Source organism: Echinops telfairi, unplaced genomic scaffold (assembly GCF_000313985.2).
Source record: "Echinops telfairi isolate 266 unplaced genomic scaffold, ASM31398v2 ScPeMD7_7410;HRSCAF=8448, whole genome shotgun sequence".
Classification (NCBI taxonomy): Eukaryota; Metazoa; Chordata; class Mammalia; order Afrosoricida; family Tenrecidae; genus Echinops; species Echinops telfairi.
The window spans coordinates 18,529,210-18,535,209 of NW_022111310.1; positions in this window are offsets into that span (position 1 = coordinate 18,529,210).

Genomic DNA, 6,000 nt, shown 5'->3' on the forward strand with positions numbered 1-6,000 from the left:
CTCGACTGTGAGGAAATACATGTCTGTTAAAGTCAGTCCCCTTGGGATATTGCTGTTAGTGCAGCCCTAGAAAAGACTAGTAGGAAGCAGGCTAATGGAGCCAACAGAGAAGAATAACCGTGTAGTCGCTGAATTTATAATGATCATAGAAGTATGTTCTGGATTACGTAAGAGACGGACCCACTTTGTTGATGTACTTTTAGAAGAGGCTACTTGTCAAAGGCACTTTCCCTGAACATCTGGGCTGGATCTTGGACTCTTGTGAGACAGGCACGGTAAGGACTTGCTTCCCCTCCTGGACTGTTTGCAGCCTCCATCCCAGGGGCATCAGATGGCACACACTCTGCGTTCTCCAGCTCCTGGGCCTTTGCTTATGCTGCCCTGTACCTGGGAATCTCACCTTAGCCTCCTCCTAGTTGTTCATAATATAATGCTGATCTAATTTCACCGTGGGATTTCTAGATTTCACACACAGGAGATGTTTCCACGTACCATGACATACTGTAACATTCAGGACTATCTTTGCTTCTCTATGGTCCAACCATCTATGTGCCTCTTTAGTTTTAATTTTTTCCCCCTAGATGATAGGCTCTCAAGGGGTAATTATCACACCTATTTTATCTGAGCACAGACCTGGGGTATTGTAAAAGCTCATCAAATATTTATTGAACAAGGGAGGGGGTGAGGGAACAGATTTTGTGCTATAAAATTAAATTCTTAAAGTAAATTTAAATGATTTTGCATAATATTTTATTGGGTTTGAGTGAAAAATTACATATATAGCAAAGTAGGTGGCTGATTGGTTATGCATGGGGCTGCAATCTGCATGTTCAGCAGTTTGGAACCACCAGCAGCTTTGAGGGAGAAGGATTGGGCTTTTTAGTCTTGTAAACAGTTACAGTCTCGGAAACCCACGGGGAATTGCTGTGAGTCAGCACTGACTTGATGGCAGCGAGGTAATCCTGCTTAGTGACATTGGTTACATTTTCCACAATAGTCAACATCCTCATTCTTTTCATTTCGGTTGTTCTGTTTCACAGACCCTACCCTGATCTTATTTCTTAGCTGACCACTAGGACTAGATGGGTGGTATTTTAAAGGAGCACAGTACTTACTGCTGACGCATGCCACTTATTTTATGAGCCAATCTTTTTTTAGGCAAAGGATCACCTTTGGGAGTGCTTATAGTACAAAGGTCAGAGGGTATTTCAGGGAGATAGTCACAGGGTTCCTCTATTCTCCAGTGGCTCTGTATGTTTAAACATTTATTTCACATTTTGTCCCATTCTTTCTAGGACCATCTACTATACCCCTCGTCAGAACGGTGCGCAGTTATGGTTGGGCACCATCTAACCATCTCATCTCAACATAGATGGGGTCATGATTCATGGAGGCTAAACGCCCTGTAAACTAGATAATCTTGTTTTCCTCTCATGCCTCGTCAAGAGAAAAAATATAATGGTAAACTTAAATTATAGAATTCAACTTAAGAATTAAATTTTGAAGACGACGACCCATGTCACTGAACTGTACATACAGAAACAAAGAGAGGCCTCTTCTCTTCTGAGCCTTTGGTTTTCTTCATTCCCTTTCGCTTTAGACAAGGAGAGGTCAATGGCTGTGTCTTAAATGACTCATGTCGGCTTGTAAGGGCCCCGGATGCTGCTCACCAAACTAGAATGTGAAAGATAAGGTCTTTTTTTAATCGAAGATTTACACATTTTAATTTAAGAAATTATTTTAGCCTGCTATTTCAGCTGTAACAAATTGGCACTGTATTAGGAGTTAAAACAGACAAACACCCCCTTGCCCCCTTTTTTTTAAAAGTAAATTTCCAATATGTATTTCTAGTTAGGCATATAGATAGAAAGACATACAAGTTGCTTGGTGCTCAAATATTACCCTCAATCCTAAATGTTATGGTTCTTAATTTTTTTCATTAGTAATTGGGATTTAATACCTATATCACAGCAGTCCATAGTTCAGTGAACCCAAGTGGAAGCGTGCAATTGCTACCACATAGTTCCCAGGCATACTTTTCCTGCATGGACTCCTTGACATCATCTCCCTTTTATCCACCATCACCACCACCATCACTGTACCCTTCAAACTTCAAACCCCTTATTCTACTTGCTGTCCCTATAAGTTCATCAATCCTGGGTTTCATTTACTGAACACAATAGCATAACTTCAAGAGCATGACCTTCAATGACATAAAACCTCTGAGAAACACCCTAATATGAACAAACAAAAACAAAACAACACAACACAGACCAAAAATACATAAATTTTTGGAAACCAAAGCAGGTCTAGCCTGCCTCGTGGGCTAGGGTAGGATGGAGGTGGGGTCTACTGACAAGGTTTTAACTGTTCAAGTCGGATTTATACTCTACTTTTGGTCTTCTATCCTCTTCTGTTCCAAACACCTGTTTAGTGGCCCCTTTCCTCCCACTCCTCAATTGTAGATAGTTCTCCAGAGGCTTATTTCCTATGTAGTTCCCTATAGAAGATAAACTTTAAGAACTATTGTATGCCAACTCATTGATTTGTACCAAGAGTCTATGATCATGTGTCTTCTGATAGTTATTTTTAATGTCGACTGGGCTGAGCCAATATTCTACCATGATATGATTTTAAATAGTGTGGTAACACCATGAAGTGATCTTCTGTGAAGCAGTCCAGCAGTTGTGGAAAGAACAGGGCCAGAGGACCACCTGCTTAATCCGGTCACAGCCTTGATACAATTGAGGGAGGTTTCATTTGCGGTGTGGCCTAATCTTAGTATATATTGACGCTGTGTGGAAGTTCCCTCACTTCTTCTGTTCAGTCCGGATCTTGCATCTGGTTGGTCTCTTTTTGTTGTATCTTTTGCTGATCTCAGGAGCCCTCTACAGACTGTGGACCTTGGATTCATTCAACCAACCTCAGTTTCATTCAGCTCTGCATCCCACCAGTCTGTGGATGGAGGCTGCTTCTGACTCATCTTCCCCTGCAGCTACATGAGTCAGGAGAAGCCTCCAGCTTGCATCTGATCCACAGACTTTAATTGTAATGGTCTTACCTACTTAGGCAACTCTGGGAGCCATTTCTAGATCGACATGTCTTTCTATATACATACTTCTATAAGATTTACTGGTTTTGTCTTTCTAGAGAACCTAGCCTAACACCACTTCAAACTCAGTAAATACGTGCTGTTTCCTGGGATCTTTGACTGTGTCCACTTTTTGCTTTACTATATATGTATATATTTACATGTAATATAGATGTTCATCACATACATAAATGTACATATGTAAGCCTACAGATACCTACTCGTACACACAAATATATATTTATATACATATACCCAGTGGTGGGATTCAGATAATTTACCAACTGGTTCGATGCCCTAACGACAATATCGAGTATAAAAAAATGACACACCAAAGGATAGTTTATAACTCCATACAGTTAATACTTAAACAAGAATAATAAAGAGGCACACAAACCAAATTATGAGTTTAAAATATTCATGAAAAATATGAATACTTGACAAAAACAAAACTAATATACTTTTTTAGAAATTTTTTATAGTTTTTTCAAAACTGATATTTCGATATTGCTTCTTGATTGGCATCCTCATTTGTAATATCTTTGCTTTCATATGACCATTATTGGCTGTGTGATTTATTCTCAACCACTTTTTCACTGTAGGAGTTGGATCCCATTCCTTTAGAGGTAGTCCAATTAAACACTAGTCATTGTGTTTGATACATAGGGAATAAAAGTGTAGTATTTCATCAAATTATAATGAGTTTTATGAAATGAATAAGTAAATATTACAAGCATAGGTCCATCTAATTTTTTATACCTATGGACAGAATGAACATGACAATTGGGGCTTGGAATCACTGATGCACAGACGAATCTTAAACAAGAGTCAGGGATGTAAATTTGTGATATTCACATTGGGTGGCTGGACAGACCCTGATTACAGGTGCCATTTCAACAATCAGTTCTCTGCACTCAATGAAAAATTAGCTGCTGGCTCTGCAGAAGTCGTGCAAACCTGTTGAATCTCACCACTGCATATAACTTCCTTTATGCAAGGGGGTACACACACACACACACACACACACACACACACACACACGAGACAAAAAGGCCGCTGGGCAGACCTTCAGCGTTACACGTTTTTCCCACTAGATGAACATCAAGCAACTCGTTCTGAGCTAATGCTCCCAGTGCCATCGCCTGGGCAAGTTTTTTCTAGTAATAGTGACTTTTTTCATAAAAGCAGTTTCACTCGAACCTCGATTTTTATGATGGCTGATTTCAGAAAACAGCGTGCAGCTGTGAAATTTTGTTTCTTGCTCAGGAAAAATGCCACAGAAATGGTTGTTATGTTGAACACAATTTATAAGAATGGTATGATGGGAAAAACTCAAGTATATGAGTAGTGACAAGGAGGTGTGGGGAAGAGGTATGTGGATGGACCTCTCTGAATGGGCCAAAAATGTAGAGGTAATCATGTCTCATGTGAACGCTCACCAAAGGGTTACCTCTGAAGAGGAGGACTTTAACAATCAAGTGTATAAGATGAGAGGCACTGTGGATACTGGCCCTCCTCTTTCCTCTGCCACTCCTGTTATCACCCAGTGGGCACATGAACAAAGTGGACATGGTGGCAGGGATGGAGGTTATGCATGGACGCAGCAACATGGACTTCCACTCACCAAGGCTGACTTGGCCACTGCCACTGCTGAATGCCCCATTTGCCAGCAGCAGAAACCAACATTAAGTCCAAGATATGGGACCATAGGTGCAGACTGGGAGAAAGAAGGTAATGTGAGAGGAGTGGAGACTGTGGGCATTTGGGCCACTTCTTCATGCAGCTTACTTGTCCCTTCAGGTTCTGCTTTGGCCCGATCTCGTATATACTACTTCCATTTAACAATGGAGTGTTGCTGCGCACGTTCAACTTTATGACTCTGTGGGTCAGACAATACCCAGTTCATGATAGGTAGTACAGGCCTCATGATATGTTGCCTCCAGAATCTGAAGAGGCCCACTAGGCATTGTGCCTCCTGTTTAATTGTTTTTTTGGGGGGTAGTCAGATGTAATAGCTTAATCTTCACTTTAGTAGGAATATCTCAACATGCCCCACACCACCGGACCCCTAGAAATTTTACTGAGGTGGAGGGTGCTTGAATCTTTGTTGGGTTAATTTTCCAACATCTTGTACGCAGATGTTGTACCAATGAATCTAGAGTCTTTGATACATTCTCCTTAGTGGGTCCAATTAGCATAATGTCATCAATATAGTGGACTAGGGTGACATTTTGTGGAATAGACAGGTGATCAAGGTTCCTTTAGACTAAATTATGGTACAGGTGGAAGAGTTGATGTACCTGTAGTATGAGGGTTGGGGGGGTGCCCCCCAACACTACCATTGGGTTCAGTAAGCACAATTGTACAGTTGAGATATATAAATATTATATTAAAGTCATCGAGAGCATGAGAGGTAGAGGAGAGATATTATAATAATGCAGTCAGACACATTACATGGTAGCATTGCTCACCTCAGCTCCACTTGGTGGTCCACGTGGAGAGAGGGGGAAGGGAAAGGGAACAAGGGAGAGAGGACGGGAGAGGAGAGGGGGAAGAGAGGGGAGCGACCAGTGAGAGGCCAGAGAGAGATCTTTATTGCTAACCCAGGCCTATATACCTTTTGGGGGCGGGCAAGCCCACTAATTACAGGTAAAGACATATGTCACAGGAATGGGTTGCACTATAGGTTATACAGCAATGAGAGGGGGTAGTCTAGGGACATACAATAGGAAGAGGAGGGATTGTGGGTATACATGTGACAAGATGGGCGGATCCTAGATTTAGGATGCCAGCTTAAATTTGACCTGTTCGGGCGCTAACCCACCCAAGGGGAGGGTATTGTTTATATCTCCACAGGAAAAGAGGGACTAAACTTCAACCCAGTGCTCCAAGGTGTGAAGACAACATGC